The sequence below is a fragment of the Podarcis pityusensis genome, assembly GCF_964106645.2.
Source record: "Podarcis pityusensis genome assembly, chromosome: 9".
Taxonomy (NCBI): Eukaryota; Metazoa; Chordata; class Lepidosauria; order Squamata; family Lacertidae; genus Podarcis; species Podarcis pityusensis.
This window is the reverse complement of record NC_138034.1, coordinates 31,731,686-31,749,830: the sequence shown is the minus strand read 5'-3', so window position 1 is coordinate 31,749,830 and position 18,145 is coordinate 31,731,686. Positions and strand designations below refer to the sequence as shown.

At 40.5% G+C, this 18,145-nt stretch overlaps 1 protein-coding gene across 1 annotated transcript in view; it reads right to left on the bottom strand.

Annotated features, from left to right (window-relative positions):
• The window catches only part of LOC308485749 (kynurenine/alpha-aminoadipate aminotransferase, mitochondrial-like), a 345,815-nt gene extending 342,941 nt beyond the window's left edge, over positions 1 to 2,874 (bottom strand). Inside the window, exon 1 of the mRNA XM_081021776.1 lies at positions 2,871 to 2,874. The gene's annotated coding sequence lies outside the window, so the exon portion shown is untranslated. The remainder of the gene's footprint in view (positions 1 to 2,870) is intronic.
• Between the last annotated feature and the right edge of the window lie 15,271 nt (positions 2,875 to 18,145).

Below are 18,145 nucleotides of genomic sequence, written 5' to 3'. Positions count from 1 at the left end.
GTTTCCAAACCTCCTCGAACTCTTAAAAATAGATTTCTATGCAGTTTGACTCCAAATGCATAACTGCACATTGCTTTTTTCTTTTAAAAAATGTTTAGGGGTACTCTCTTTTTAACTCAGGAAAATCACCATTTTATAGTTCAAATTAGGGAAAATAAATACAGTAAATGGACAAAAGTACAAAGATTCACAAAATGTTTAGGCATCTGCATACCCCCAGAAAAAAAGCACTGGGTCTAATCAAAACTTAACAGTTCAGTACTATGAATATCAGTCAATTCCACTTAATTCAATGAGAGACGGGTTAAGTATTTATAGATTGCACCCTGAATTCTCTTAAAAGAGAACATTATTTAAGTCAGCTTCTGTGAGCTGTGTGCTACAATAATGTTCTCTGTCTCAAACTTAACATACTTGAAAGACCTTGCCCTCTATGGCTATAAAAGGAGTGACAGCAACCACAGGCTTAGAGATGGGAATGTTTCACCCTGTTCACCACAGACTTAGAGATGAACCAGTTTTTTAAACACACACACCAAAACTGGAATACCTCATTTCCCAAGTCAGCCAGGCTCAGGAGGGAAATCCACCCTGACAACCATCTGAATCTCCAACATTCCCTTGAAAGCTCATCTCTCCTCAATACCCTCCACCCTCCTGAAGACTTCTCTGAATGGATTGTGACTGGGGCAGAAGTGGGAGTGTGCAGGGAGAGAGGAGGAGACAGGTCTAATCCTTCTTTCCCACACCAGCATCCAGTGCTGCCTAGTGCACCAAGGCAAAACACCCAGTGGTCCATAGGAGGGGTCTACTGAGAGTCCTGCAATTGCATTCTAATGCATAGGAAAAACTGAGTGTCTCAAAAGATAGTAAAGCTTCCCCCACATTTACCACTTGCGGCGGATCTCCACTCGTGGATTATAACGTTAAAGAAGAGTTAAGGGATGGTTCTCAGAACCTTCATGGACACATTGTGTCCTACTTTTAAAGTTCATAATGCGTTATTAAAAAGCGATGCAGAGCAACCAGCAACCGGCAGCAGGGAAACAGCATTTTTACAGAGGAAGGAACATTTTTAATATACCAAAATGCCCTGTGACGATATATCTTATATTGTTCTAATAAAGGTCAGTGTAGATCCAGCCTTGCTTGCTTGGTTGTATTAATAATCCATGGAAGATGATAATGTGAGAAAGTGATTCCCCTTTCTATAGAGATCAACAGTGGTCTGCTAAAGAGCTGCTTGTCTCTTACATTAAGGTTACAAGATGTCCCCGTTTCCCAGGGACAGTCTCCAGATCTACAAATCAGTCCCTTGACAAAATCCATCCATTCCGATTGAAGTTGAAAAGTGTCCCCAGATTCATTGAAAAAAATCTGGTAACCTTATCTTACATGTCATTCCAGTTCTTGATTTTAAGATTGGAATTCCAAGTGTTGTTTGTGTCATTTGAAAGTTTTAAATATTTGCATTAATCTCAGGGAGGGGGGTTGGGGGATATATTTACGGAAGTTTTGCTGTGCTTATGGATTTCTTTTCTTACTTGTGCATACAGTGTGCCATACCTTTTCTTTTTTCTTTTTTTGTATACAATATTGCAACCGTTATGCAGTGGGATGATCACCAGCAGCCATCAATTTCATAGGAACGATAAGCAAGAGACTAAAAACAATGGATTTTCTTCCCACATTTCCTACTGGAACAAAATAACTTCACATCCATATACTCTAAAGTAGCGTCACTTAAAAGCCCACTTGCATCAGTTACATTATGAAATGAAGACGGATCCAATTCCCCAGTAGCATTTTGTCTCTTTTTACTATCTGTTAAGCTGAATAGCTAACACAAATTGAACTTGGGCACATTTTTAATCTCTTTTCTACTTCAGATCTACCATCTACAATGCATCTTTAAAAAAATAAAAAAAATCTAAAAGTTGTAAGACCTGCCCTAATAATTTGTTCCCCTGAGTGCTTGGATTAAACAGTTCCTTGTCATATTTTCTAAAGGCTTTATTTCTCTTTTGTACGCTTGAAAGGGGCTTAAAAAGTGTTCGCAATTTCACACCTATGGGTCTGACACTGCAACATTCATGCTGATGATGCTATAGCCTGTGCAATGCCAGCTTCAGGCATTTGGGAAGCTGGAACATGGAAATTCCATATCCTCCCTTGCTGATGGTGCTCAGTTCTTTCCTAAAGACCTGTCAAACCTCCCCCACACAGACACAAAGATGCACACATGGTGAGCAGAAGGAGAGAATTGCCCATGCTCTTACAGCGCAAGAGTATAAGGGCTTCTAGGCTGTTCCAATTGTTCTAAAACTGATTCAGCCCTGAACCAGAACCATGGACAGGGTGGGCCAATTGGCTGCACTGCCCCACCCTACAGCAACTATTTGCCCCACTTAAGTAAAAAAAGAAGAAGTAATGAACTGCTCATGATCTTGTACCTTATTGTTCCGGTACATTCTCTATAATGCCTATCAGTTTCGACATGTAAACTAAATCCCATATCCAATTCAAGCAATCTCTTATTAACGGAGGTTCCTGTTGTTTCCACTTATGGCTGATTGCAATCCTAGCTGCTGTATGTAAAGGCACAATCATTTCTCTGTTCTCCTCAATGCTTCTCTTTAAACTTTGCCAAACACAGTAAGTATCAAACCAGATGCTAACTGATATTGTGACGTTTCCTTGATGATATCCAACCACCACTGCTTCCATACACACCCACATACACAGACACATATTCTTTTCTCATAATTTTGAAAAAAAACCTGCATATTGTAAAAGTATGGTAGAACAGAAAAATACCCTTACTGTACAAAATCTGAGTCTCCCTGCTGATCCTCCTCTGACTTTTTTTTTTTACTCAACTTGCAACAGTGAGCAGTTTCTCTCAAGTGTACCTTTCCATTCCTTCCCCATTTGTCACACCCTCCTCCGATACAGTAAGAGGAAAGATTGACTCACCTGCAGGGGTAACAAGGAGGCTATTTGCCCTATAGGTGAGAAGTCAAGATCAGGCTATTTAAGCCCACTCCAACTTCCATCTCTCCTCTTCCCTCTTCTTATTGAGACACCCACCATCCCACCCCTTTTCCAGTTTGGCTTTTGCTAAATGCCTTCATTGAAGGGACTGAGCAAGTATTTTGGGGGGGGAGGTGACACTAATTGGCCCTTCATATCTTCTTCGTTTTGCTTACTTCAAGCCTGTTGGGTGTTGCCTGCATGACTGGAGTGGTGAATTTGGCTAACTGACATTTGGTCCAGGTGGGTGAGTGGATTTTGGAAAATATCAGATTAATATTGGAGCCAGAGTGGTGTTTGGGCCTGCCGGGGGGGGGGAATTATTTGCAAATTACATGGAAGTGAGTGCTAAACAAGGAACTGGCTTTTATGTCACGTTAAGCCAGAAATAAACAGTTAGGGAAATGTTGGGGAAAGGGAATAAACTGTTGGTGAATGCTGCCTAAGTGAATTATTCTCCCTGTCCAAAGGTAAGAATGGCTAGTTAAATTTACTCTGCTACATTTTTGTTATATTCTGAATGAGGCTTTGATTTGACAAAATACCTTTGAAAATTCACACAAAAGAACCAGAACAAAGTCCTGTACCACAGGAATTGAGTAAGTCAGCAGCAAGCTCCTATTTGTTTAAATTAATAATGAAGGGCAGGGGAAAATGCCTGGTAGTTATATTCTTGGCCTATTTAAAGCAGAAATCTGAGCCTTTGACCTGGTATAATCATTTCCCCCCCCTCACACGATCCTTATGTTGTAAACCACAGAGCTTAACATTTAGCTCATAAATGGATGTAATAAAACTTGACTCAGTTCCAACTTTCCTTAAGAAATTTGATGAGTTTATTGATTAATGGGAATTATGATTCTGCTTTTAAAAACTTGGTGTGTATGACCATCACATATGAAGTTTGATGAAAAGTTCCTTTTGCATACAATTGACTTTTCCCCAATCTGTGCAAACTTCAAACTCTTTGATATATTTGAATCATGAGATTATGAGTGAGCACATGCAAAAATGACCCAGACCAGAAATAGGGTAATTCTTCTATCCCTAATTTCCTCATGAGGCAACAGAAGTTCATTTCAGTAAGAGACTTCCTCCATGATAGTGTAGGGATTTGAATCACCTTTCCTATATCCAAATTTGAAACACAGAACTGTAGTCACACTGGAAAACTATGGTTAAATGTGTGACAATTCCTCAGGTAGCTATGGCTACATTCCTATACACACTTAACAAGGAGAAAATCATATTGAACTCATTGGAGCTTACATAGTGCATATGATTCCATAGAAAATCAGTCAGAGGAAAATAAATACAAAAATTCTTGCTTAAAAAATAAATTAGAACTGAGTCCTGTAGCTTATACCCATTCTTGTTTAATGTTCCCCCTTGTGACCCATGTTACTGTGCGAAGAACCTTAGTTTTAAGCAATATTATATCTGGCAGGCAGGATCTTGATTAAGATGAACTTCAATTAAGATAAATGAGGGCTGCTGCGTCATCACTTTCACATGATGAGGCTTGCATCCTTGGAATAGTGCTGGAAGTAATGAGGATTTTCAATTTTCTTAGTGAAAGCACAAATTAGATTTGTGCAGGATTGCCTTCCCACCTGGGTTGAAAGTGTATGCACCTATTAGGGAGCACTGAGGCTGCAATTTCATTACAAAGCTCTCTTCTCTGTATAATGGCGTTCTACTACCTTTCAAACAGGTGAGTCAACAAAGTCTATTTCTGAGCAAACAAACAAACAAACAAACTTATTTACATAAGGTTAAACTTTTTAAATATTTACTTTTAAAGTGTCAAAATGAAGGCAGAACAACAAATACATAAGGATGAACTTAACTGCTGCTGATGCAAATAGCTTTCATATCTCTTCATCCCCTACATATGAAATTAGTTGAAAACTGAAGGGGTGGGGTGGGTATTTATAGCATGACTTTCCTCCCAGAGTGACAAAAACATCTTTAAAACATTGCTACTAGTCCCAACGGGACGCGGGTGGTGCTGTGGGTTAAACCACAGAGCCTAGGAGTTGCCAATCAGAAGGTCGATGGTTCAAATTCCCGCGATGGGGTGAGCTCCTGTTGTTCGGTCCCTGTTCCTGCCAACCTAGCAGTTCGAAAGCACATCAAAGTACAAGTAGATAAATAGGTACCGCTCCGGCGGGAAGGTAAATGGCGTTTCTCTGCGCTGCTCTGGTTCGCCAGAAGCGGCTTAGTCATGCTGGCCACATGACCCGGAAGCTGTACACTGGCTCCCTCGGCCAGTAGAGTGCTGCAACCCCAGAGTCAGCCACGGCTAGACCAAATGGTCAGGGGTCCCTTTACCTTTACTACTCCTAACACTAGTAATCTTATGCCATTCACTACTCCTTGTGGTCAAAGGCCTCAGGAAATGTTGCTTATGTACATACATTGATGTGGAAATGTGGCAAACTGGACAGAAAATGGGGGAGCGGGGGGGGAATGAGAAATTAAAATGGACAGATTCAGCCATCCCTTAATCGTATCATTGTTTACCTGGGAGTAAGTCCACTAGGACTCAGTTTGGCTAACTTCTGAGTCATCACCACTCACAGGCCTAGAGGACAGGAAGCTCAGTCAGTAGAGTATGAGGCTCTTAGTCTCAGGGTTGTGGGTTTGAGACCTGCATTGGGCAAAATGATTCCTGCATTGCATTGTCCTTTCCAACTCTACAATTCTGAGATTTTGCCTCGGGCAAGCCATCTCATCCTTTGAAAACTGGCTCCAAACCTGCATATATTCACCATAGCAGTCACCCTGTTAATCTCATTACAAAATTAATTCTAACTGGCAACTCACAGAATAGTTGAGGAGGAGTCTATTTATGATATAATAAAAAGATACACTTAATATCCCCACACACCATTATTTATAGGAATGAGCTGTTTACTGATGGGTTGTTTCTGTTTTTAACATGACTGCCAACTGCCCTCAAAAATATCTGTGAAATTTGTACCGACCGTGCATTATTCATTGTTTACAATTTATCATTCATGAGCCTTATTTAAAAACTTTCAATCATCTAGTCAGGGTAGAAACAAATAAATCCCATGAGATTGTGGAATTCATTGAAAGCTTTAAAAACCTGAATCCATTTACCAGTTAGAAGCTGGTGTGTCAGTGATTCATGAAGTGGGGGAAAGCACATATTCTTCCAATTATGTACTATTATGCCTTCCCAAACAGTACATGTGGCTGCAAGATAAACTGACAAGTATATTCAGATTGGTGTGCCTGCCAACCTGATTATTAACATCCCAGCAGGTCTCCATAAGGAACAATATTCTATTAGTATGGAATTGGGGGGCAGGATGCTAACTGACCACCATCTTCTTAATTACAAGGGGTTAACTGTATACTTTTGTCCCTAATCCAGCTCTAGTGGACATGAAAAACATGTCTGAAATGTACAAATAAATGCATATCAGATTGTGCCTGCCTCTGAAAGCAATGGAGAGCAAAAAGGCAGTATACTGCATTGAAATGTACTTTCTAACATGCATTCCTATGCACATCCAATATATTTTTGAAATTTCTAATACACAAAAAATATGAGTGCAGAAGCCTGCATATCTGCACCAATCTCCTTTGCTGGATCAGGATGTGCAATGCCGATTTTAAGTGTTGTGAGTAGATGAATGAAATTCCCAATTTTCTCTAGTCTGTATTTCCTTTGGTTCTAAACCTGCTGTGTCTAGTACACATGATTTCACCCGGCCATCACCACTACCAAGTGATTACTGAGGAGCCCAGTCTATCAAAACAGCTAATGGGTCTGATTGTAAGAATAATGCAGACTGTGCAGTCTTCTTGTGTAGAATATAGGCATTTAAGGCCCTTCTTCTGATTCACAAGAGCACATTTTGATGTTTGATTAGGAGTGGAAACAGTAAAAAGATTGTGTCATACATCAACAAAAATAATGTTGATGAACTTGGTCAGTTATAACAAAATGGTACCTCATTTAGGAAACTGGTAGCCACTAAGAATAAGCTGGAGATCATGAATACAGTCAACATTGATTTCACCTTTGGGGTTGAGGACTGTTGCTATGTACAGGGCATGGGCTTGTTCATGGCCCATGGGAATGTCAGATATAAACAGATAAAGAAGCACACCCACTGAGAGCTGTTGGAGCACAGGTATACGTGAAATCCTGTTAGCTTAATAATGTGTTAGACATGCTCTACAGGATGGATTGAGTCATCTTATCAAAATATTGTTACAGCCTAGTTTGAAGCAAGACCCATTAGTCATTTAAGAGAAAGCACAGTGAATGTCATCTTCCATACTCTGGTAGCTTTCAAAGCTATCATGAAAGCTATCATAATAACAAGGTTAGGGCAAGATCATCTCCAGGCCATTGTCATTGGGAAATTCCAACACTTTAACAAGCATGATACAAGTCAGCACAGAAAGAGCAGCATTTGAACAAATTTGATTTCAGTGTTTGAAAGAATGTCATAGGAACATGATAAGCTAATAGTAGTGCTGGGACAGGTGATACCAGGTGACCCAACAAGCTGTTTTTATTTTTTTTTAAGTTTCTGTGTTTTTCTAAAGTTACCAAGTAGGCTGTTGGGATGTGCAAGTTGTGTGGGTTTGGTGGGTCATAAGCTATACAGATTTGTGCTTGGCTTCCTGCTTGTTTAAATAGATCTCCCCACCCTACCGCACCCAAAAAAGAGGGGGTCAGATACAGTCTTTTCAAAGGGACATGGAGAGGCATGACTTCCTTACTCATTCAAATATTCTGGGAAAACTAAGCTGTGAAGCAGTGACATACAGATAATATGTACATTATGTCTATGTGCTTACAAAGATACTTGAATACATGAGGCCCATCTGCTACAGCTTCTCAGTGTTTTCCACTTGTGCGCATGCAAATCTGTTTTTAAAAATCTGTGTGTCTCACTTTAGTCTTTTTAAATGCGCTGGGAATCTTTGCCTTTTCAGAGGTGGCATAATGTTGAATGGAATGGCTCATTCCAGTGCTGAATTTTGTACATTCACCTTCCCAGCTCATTACCAAGTTCCTGTTCAGCTACATCTTCACTGTACATGGCAGGTTCATTTGATGGCCTCAGTAAGGGATGATAGAAGGCAAGTGCCATATGGGTATGGCTCACGACTGTCTCTCACAGAAGCAATTGACTACAATCAGTTCCAGAGTACATCAGTCACTATCACTTTGCAGCTGTGCCACAGGGCCATAACCTTGTTGAAAACAGTGAAAGGAGAAAAGACAGTGATAAGGAAAGAGCCTTAAATAAATGGGCTCCTTTACAAAGTTACACACTCATTCAAGAGCAGCATAGCTTTGTTCTGACATTTCAAAGCAGGCAACAAGTTAGTTACAATTATTCATACATGGGAAGGTTGTATGTGCACGACTTGGTCCAGTCGTGACCGACTCTGGGTTTGCGGCGCTCATCTCGCTTTATTGGCCGAGGGAGCCAGTGTACAGCTTCCGGGTCATGTGGCCAGCATGACTAAGCCACTTCTGGCGAACCAGAGCAGCACACGGAAACGCCGTTTACCTTCCCGCTAGAGCGGTACCTATTTATCTACTTGCACTTTGACGTGCTTTCGAACTGCTAGGTTGGCAGGAGCAGGGACCGAGCAATGGGAGCTCACCCCGTCGCAGGGATTCGAACCGCCGACCTTCTGATCGGCAAGTCCTAGGCTCTGTGGTTTAACCCACAGTGCTACCCGCGTCCCTCTATGTGCACCTGTAGATTTATCCTAAAACGTACCAACACCTGAAGTGCTGATAACTTTTCTTTCTGATACTGCTGAGATACATTGTTCAGTAGCAAAGACAATGGTGAATTCTATTCAAGGGCTGATTAATAAAAGGGTTTTGCATAGTATTATAACACTCTTATAGTGTTGCCACATTTGGAATTCTGGGTTCAGTAGCAGCCAGCTGGGTGGTCTGCCCAGCTACCCACCTGTCACGAGTTGAACTGCACCATACCGAGAAAGTGTTGGGGTGAGGCAGGATGTCAGAGAAGTTGGTGCTATATGGACGGACCAGCAGGAACATCAGATTGGCTCACCTGGTGTAGCCACATGATCCCAACCTCTGTTCCACCCCAGAACTGTCCAGGTAAACTGCAGAAACACCTGTGCCAGGAGGGCCATTCCTCCCTACCACACTGGCAAGAAAGTTCTGGTTGCCCCATGTGGAAAAGGTTATTGTAGAGCTAAAAAATGAGAACCAAAGTTCTCTATATAGTGCTCAATTGCAAATAGAACCTCTAAGATGTTTATTTAAAAAGCATTAAAATTGTTAATAAACATAGATGCCTCTTTTCTTCTTTCTTTCTTTCTTTCTTTCTTTCTTTCTTTCTAAATCAAAATATAATTGAAATTAACTGTTAACATGAAGACAGATTAAAACACATGTGACCTCCTACATTTTGAGATAGGCTTGCCTAAACAAAAATGTTTTAAGCAGGCACCAAAAATTGTTCAGCGAATGTGCTTGCTTGATGTCAATGTGCAAGGAGTTCTGAAGTGTGGGTGCTGCTATGCTAAAAGATGGATTTTTACAAGTGTGGCATGAATATTTCATGGCACAATTGAAACAGTCAAGTGGGATACCTCAAGGAAACGGGTCCCAGTCTGCTAAGGACTTTGTTTCTGGGTTGAGTTCAAGGTTTTACTATTTGTATCTAAATAGTAACGCCTTGAACTCAACCCAGTAACAAATGACAATGAGTGATGGGACTACAACTCCCATCAGTCCCAGTCAGGGTCACAGGTATTTCTATCCAATATCTAGATGACACTATATTGGCATTTGGGGCTTAGAAATTGAAAACACACACAAAGTGAAGACATGATTAGATAAATAATGCCCAGTTGTTGAAGTATGAACAATGGGTGTGGACTCTTGCCTTCCTACCTAAGTTGTGGGTTTCCTAAAAGTATATGGCTGTTGGAAACAGAATACTGGACTAGAGGGAACTTTGGCCTGATAGACTGGGGCTCTTCATATACTCTTGTATAACTCCTTCTACCTCTTTTTGGTCATGTTTTAAACTTCAGGTTTTGAAAACTTGCATGCATGCAAATATTGTATGTCTGAGTTTGAGAAGATACTGCAGTCAAATGCTTTGTATGTTTGTCCTCATTTCTCAATATATCTCAGCCTTTTACTTTGATACTATAGATTCTTTTGATAGTCAGCCAGATGCCATACAGTCAAATTTCAACATGCACTGAGAGATTGGAACTTAGGGAGCAGGTGAAGAAACCTCTTCACTGGGCAATAAAAGCCTGCACAAAAATGATGGGAATGCATCAATAGTGGCGTTAATCAGCCCTCGGGGTCAGTTTATGCTGCTACAGTTATTATTGCAGACGGTGCTCTCAGCGCACTGGGTGGAACATGTTTGAAGCCAGATGTTAGGAACAGCATTTATGAGTATATATATTTTTTTGTGTTTTCAACTATAAAATTACAAAAAAAGCCTTTGAAACTGACAAACAGCTAAGAGTTGTGCGGCCCCTTAAAGATTTGCAAACTTATTTACCATAAATGTCTGTGATGCATGAAGTGTAATCCTAAATTGGCAGGCATATGTACACTTAAGGTATATCCATCCACCAGTACCAATTTAGGATTAGATGTCATGCATCTGACAAAGTAAAATATGATCCACAAAATATTACCCCATTAAAAAAATGGTTAGCATTTCAGAAGCCATGGGAGTCTGTTATTTTTTGCTGCAGCTGACTAACATGGCTTCCCTTCTGGAAATTGATGTAATGGGAGTTTCGTTGCAAAATGCTTTCCAAGAATTAATTACACAGGTTCCAGAAGTTCTGCTCATCCAACGTCCACCCAAAATTTGAAGTTCTGAAATACCCAAGCCTTGTTTCCAACATGGAACCAGCGTGTTAGGGATTCTCTTATTTCTGTTTCTTTGTTTCTGAACTTTGTACAGAGAGCTGTGTGCCACCCATTCTTTATTAGTAATACAAATCTGTATGTTCATAAAATGTCATAGTATTAGGGAGACACTACGTACGGTGGATGGATTTTTTTTTAAGCATCTGAGGGCCAATTAGACTTATTTATTTATGGCACTTGTATGCCACCCATAACATAAAGTTATCTTTGTGGCTTGCAAAGCAATTTTGATATAAAATAAAACACAGAGTCATTAAAAACCAACCAACACCTCCAAAACTGAACAGATATTTAAGAATCAAAAGACTACACAGTTATTTAAAAGGCCTGCATGAACAAAACGGTCTTCACCTGGTTTAGAAAAGACTACAAGGATGGTACCAGGTGAGACTCATTGGGAAACCTCTTCCATAACTGGGATGCTACTGACCAAAAGGCAGCCTTCCTGGTCCAGGGTCTTCTTATGGTTCAGGTAGGCATATATGAATGAATTTATTTCACATAGCAGTGGTTTTTTAAGCAAATGTAGGAAGGAGTGAATATCGGGATCAAGATCATGTCATATGGGGGAATGGATTTAACGCTTTCTTCCCATGTCTCAGTCCTGATAAAAATGGCTTCCTGCTCAGTCCTACTCATTCTAGACAAGACTATTCATTATATTTAACATATGGTAGAAATAAGGAATTTAAAAATTAGTTAAAGAAGAGATGGAAGGTGCACATAGGAATTCTTAGAATAGCTTCAGACTTAACCCTGTTACTTAAGCCAGTCAAATCAATCTGTTTTCTGGGAGAAAGATCTCTGAATGCACCCCCCCTTTTTTTACTAAATTTAGACTGGCAGCCAACATTTATGTGAGTTACTGAGTCTGACATCTAATTAACACAGTCTTTACAGGTTTAATGAGCAGAGATAAATTTCTATCCTTTCTTTGGCACATTTTAATTAGTTGTAATTATGAGTGGAGTGACCTGAAAAGATTGTTGTCCCATGGATTCACAATAAATTTGTATAATTTTTATATGTGGGGACAGAGTGAGCTTTTATGGATGGAAAAACTAAAGGTTATTTCAACCATTACACCAGCCATATAATGCCCTTCTGTAAAGCTTGGGTAACCCAAACACTGAACATTAATATTTTATTGCACTGCAGTTGATGCTTCGTAAATTATATTTATTGCTTTCAATCTGAAGAATAAGTAAGCATGGTGATCATCGTTGGTCAGCATCAGAGTTGCCCAGATCATGTCTGTGGTCATTTGTCTTTAACATGGTTTTTAACTTTCAGAGTGGGGAGGGGGAATGCTGTATGCGCGTTTTCCTTATTTATTTGAAATGCCAAGTAACTCCTAAAATGAAATTGACAAAAACAAGATGAAATACAGCATCCAAACAGACAAAAATGTAGAATCCCTGAGCTAAAAAAAGGGGGGGGGGAATCTTCACAAATAAACTGTAACGTTGCAGTTATTGCATTTAGGTGGAATTCTATACAAATTTACTTGGGAGCAAACTCCATTAAATGGCTAGGAGCTACAATTCTGAGCACACTTAATAGGGTGTGGATAGCTAACGTCTGTCCCAGATGTATGAGACACCCCTAAAGAGCCTACCGATTTGGCAATGGCAGCAAAGAGAAAAAGAAAAGGCACAACACTGGGGTGGGAAGAGAGAGATTTAAACTGATGGCGATGCACATTGACTCCTTCCCAGTCATCAGATTAGTGGGCATGGGGTGATCCGCATCTCTGCTCCACTGATCTATGTAGATCATCTGAGGAGGCAACTGCATACCTCTATGTGTGCCTCGTGTGTGTGTGTGTGTGTGTGTGTGTGTGTGTGTACATGCACATGTGCCACAGTGTGAGATGGTCACATCTGCTTTTGGTCATATCCATATCATAGGGACACAGGTGGCACTGTGGTGTAAGCCACTGAGCCTCCTGGGCTCGCCAGTCGGAAGGTCAGTGGTTCGAATCCTCGTGACGGGGTGAGCTCCTGTTGCTCTGTCCCAGCTCTTGCCAACCTAGCAGCTCGAAAGCATGCCAGTGCAAGTATATAAACAGGTACCACTGCGGCGGGAAGGTAAACAGCGTTTCTGTGCACTCTGGCTTCCATCGCGGTGTCCCGTTGCGCCAGAAGCAGTTTAGTCATGCTGGCCACATGACCTGGAAAGTGGTCTGTGGGCAAACACCGACTCCCTCAGCCTGAAAGTGTGATAAGCATCACAACCCCATAGTCACCTTTGACTGGACTTAACCATCCAGGAGTCCTTTATCCATCAGTATCCAGAAAACTGACCAAGGGTGAATGTGGCTTTCAGGCCAAAAAAGGTTAGCCACCCTTTCACTAGAGTTAAATACAGTGGCGCTTACTTTTCAGTGTACGTATTTAATATTGCACTGTTGGAAGGGGAATGCTGTACAATGAGAGAGCTACACATACCTGGAATTAACCACTCAATATTTCCTTAATTAACTTTTGCACTTTTCTTAAATTACCACGTCCATTCCTTGTAGCATCAGTTACTTTTTAGTGCATGGTGACATTCCACCAGGGTATTATTTGAAATTAGTAATAATAATAATAATACACTTATCAAAGTGATGCCGTGTGGGTGTGCTTAATCATGATGAGACAAGAAGACGTTGCTAGGTGGGTGGTTTGGGGAGATGCATAAACATTGATTTGAAAACATCCTCCACTGATAAAAATGCCTAAGGTAAATAAAACAGTAATAGTATGGGGGGGGGGAATATGAAGGTCCCAATATATGTCTTTTAAAGCCACGCTGGCCTTTTAACACTTGATCTGAGTCACAGTTGTGCTTAATTAAGCAGTACAAAAACTTTTTTGTTTGTTTGCATTTGGCAGCAAAATGCTCCCACCACTACAACAGTGAATAGATTTAGTCAATTTTACTTCTTCCCAATTAGCACTTCCTTGTACACCACTCAGAGTGATAAATGGAACTTGACTATACAGTACTTGCAAAACGCGGTGCCTATTTAACAGAAAACAGAACAGCCACCCTAAAAATTAAACCACAGTAGTTCAACTTTGCAGTGGAGAAAGGAAGTCCTAATTTAAGAATAGCGCAAAAGGGAAAGAAAGGTCTTTTTAAAAACAGTGGACTTGATCCATAGTGTACATTCTATGAATGGAAGGACCCCTTTTGTTCAAGAAAAGGACTGAAATCCAGGGACAGAGAAGAATGTTGCTTGGTCCCTGTTTGCAAGCAAATTAACCAAATTCACACCTCCTGCGATAGGGATATAAATTATAGTTTGGATTTTGCACTTCTATGACTTTTGTGATACAGTTCAAAAGCGCATTCCAAAATGCATTTAAAACATGTATTTTAGAATTAAATGTGTTTAGAAATGGGTATCTTGAGATAAAATACATATTTAATAGATAAAAAACAGATCAATGAGACTACAGGGCATGTATGAAATTGACATGGACCTATTTGTCCATCCCTACTGAGGAATCAGCAAAGATGGTCTTCCCCAGTTTCTCCAGTGAAAATCCCATAAGTGGAATTCCACTCACAGGAATCCAACTCAGTACTGCTATTTTCTAACCATGTATCACTCTACTAACTTGTGGAGGAAGAGCATCTGCATACAGTTCAAATGTTATATATTAATAAATATCAGTGGAATTAACAACAACATTGTGGCACTGTATGCTCACTTCCTAACAGAAATGTCCCCATTGAGAGTTCCAGCCTGCCTTTGTCCAAGATAAAATAAACTCCTTGAGACTCAAGCAAGCCAATTCAATCTCTCCACCACTCATTTTTCAGTTTTTTCCCCTGACTGATACCTAACATTTCCAGGCTCCTAGGGTCCAGTGATCAAGTTTAGTCCCACATTGGCTTTTTTTACGGGGGTGGTGGTGGTATGTTTTGTGTTGGTTTTTTAATTGCATTTCTTCACATTTTGGGCTTCCCTTGAGCATGCTGATACCTCACTCTTGTGTCTCAGTAGGTGCCTTTTTCTTTCATTTCTGTTGACATGAGAGCCCTGAGTTGGAGGGGTTTTTTCTTACCAGGGGAGAAAGGAGAAAAGGGATGTTGGTGTTAGTGGCAGCTCCACTTTTGCTGCATGACCATAAAATATATGTGATTGACTGTCTGCAACTGTGTTTAAAAGCAGCTCTTAGAAAAGGAAAGAAACTCTGCTAGTTTTGTAATATATGAGACGACTTGGAAAAGCTCCTGTGAAATCCACTTTCTCTCACTTAATGCTGATTTAGGTGTTACTTCATTAGCAGGAATAATAGATATGAGACTTTCTCTCCACCAAATCAGTTTTTCTTGTTAAAAGCAAAGGACTAACAAACTTAACTGCATTAAGAAAATACAATTTGCACAACTTTAAGTAGCCCGCATTTTTTTATTTTAATTTTGCATTTTCTTCTTTTTATTATGAGATAATGTACAGCTGGGGGGGAAACCACTGTGGAATTAAAGGGTAAAAAGTAGAAAACACTATTTAAATCAAGGAAAACGAACTTGTGGCCCTCCAGATGGACTCCAACTGCCCCTAGCCCTAGCCAGCATGGCCAATGATGGGGGCAGGGGTGATGGGAGCTGGAGTCAAACCATATCTGTATAGACCTAGGCTTCCCACCCCTGATTTAAACCAAGAGCAACAATTTATGCAGCACATATTGGTATTACAAAAAGGAGCACTGGTATTGCATTTCATAATAGACAGAGCAAATAATAGACAGAGGCAGGAACTGGGAGAAGCGAGGCCACAACTTCTTTTTATCCCTTGGTAATGGTTATAATCAATGTTGGCAGGATATAGGCAGAGACATATATAGGGGTTGGCAAAACTGGCCCCATGGGGGCCCCATGCCCAGGGTGGGACGCTAATATCACCTATCAGACTATGGAGTGTATGGTTTGTATGTGTATGGTGACATGTCTCCACTATTGTGGTGAGATCAAGCACAGGAGAACCTTCCCATCCTTACACCAAGGCACAAAGGTGTGTAGCAAAGTGATTTTTTGGGGAGGGGGTTGAGGGGTGCCAATAAAGCTCCTTGCCAATGGTGCAATGGATCCTTGGTATGCCTCTGAGTATAGGGCATGGATCACATGATCAAGTAGTTTGTCTGCTAGCTATTACTGGTAACTTGCCAGATGGGAAAACCATTAGGGAGTTAATAGGCATCAAGAGCCCACTCCAGCACAGGCCCTTTAGGTAGGTTGCACCTGCCAGCATGGATGGGTGAGAAGTGCCCAGGCTTTTATGGTTATATAGGAGGACCTCCATAACAGTCATGGCTTCCCCCACAGAATCCTGGGGACTCTAGTGTCCTTGAACTCTTATCATGCTTCTTGTCTGGCTGGATGGGGGATAGAAAGGGTTGTAGTGTGTGTGTGTGTGTGTGTGTGTGTGTGTGTGTGTGTGTGTTTAAATCAGTCTACTGTACAAATATATAATTTATCTTCATTTTTCCACCCATGTGTGCCTTGGGCTGAGAATGGATCCCTATTCTTGTTATAGCATGATAATGCAACTACTCAAGTATGGCACGAAGTGTCCAGGAAACTTGGTCATACTGTATGAAGATAAAGTGCCCCACTACTAAAGTTCTGGGATCAATCTATTTCATCTATGTAACATTTCACCTAGTAAGCTAATTTCCCCCCTTCTAACACCTTATCTCCTCCCACTCACGCTTTACTATAAAATATCTAATACAATTTGTTTCTGGCATAACCAAACCCAGTGCAATGTCTGTATATATCACATTCACAATGTGGTAAAGGGTAAAATCAATGTTCTTGTTTTGTTTGGATGTCCATTGCTCAAACTTCCAAGCATAATATTATACTAATATGAATACGATAATATTATTTCTAGCTTCCAAAAAATATTAGAGTTATGAGAGCTAGAAGCTTTAAAACTGACAACTCCCCCCCCCCAAAGCCCCCTGACAACTAAAATGGTCAGGATTCTAATTCAAATTCATGGGGTTCAATAAGTTGCCTTGGGGAGAGGAACACATCCTGCCCATGTTGTATAATGATGACAGATATTCCCGTGATGTGCTAGCATTCATAATGATACACTTGTGGTGAAGGAGTTCTTATTGCATTGGACAGGTAACCTTCCCTCAGCAAACTGATACAAATGGTCTACTAAAGATGTTGATTTTTTTTCTGAAAGAAAACTTATTGGGGGGAGAAGTAAATTCTTGATTGCTTTTTAGATTTGTGATTTCATTTTTTTAAAGGGAGGGAGAAATGAAATGATTGGGTGAAAATATGTACATAGTTCAAATAAGTTAGCACTGATGTTATCTTTTAAAGCTTTTATCTTTTCGTGCCTGCAGTTATATTTAATGTTTTTCTTTTCGAGCCAGTTTCCTAACTGTCCTGTTGAAGACCAATATATTCACTGCGATATCATGAAGGCTGTGCAACGTTTCACAGTATCTCACAGACCTCATCAGTTGTCCAAGTGTGCTGTGTCCTGCTATCTGCTAAGGGGTCAGGAAGAAAGAGAAAGGAAATGTCACCCATTTATTGCCTGTCAGGATTGGTTGTGATCATTTAATTCTAGGTCAAAATGGCCCTTGTTGTGATAGCTTCAGCCTTCCGAAATATGCCATGGATTTTCTTCTTATCATTTTCATTACATTTAAGGTTAGAAAAATCACTGGACAGAAGAGTAACTAGCTGATTTCAGGATCAGTACCATTCTGTATACTAACAACAAATTCATTCTACACATAACTATCCTTCTGTGGTCTAAACAACATCATTCACACCCAAGAGGTGTGTATCAACAAATCTGAGAGACAAGGTTTTCAGGGGTACAAAAGTATTTATGGGGGCAAACACCTAAATATTTGTGGGAGACACACACCTCAAAACAGCCCCATGATGACTGAGCACGCTTAGTGGGCATGGCATGGTGTCTTGACTGCTGAGAGGCAGGAATGGGAAACCAGAGGAGAGCAGTAATAGAAAGGGATATCCTGAAATAAGGTTTGGCTGGCAACCTGAACAGGAGTGGTGTAGGTCCCACTTGGGAAACAGAATATTGACCCCTCACCTGATCTTAAAAAAAAATCTGGAAGGAAGAGTATTTGCAGGAGGGGACAGAAGTAGGGCATGAAATCG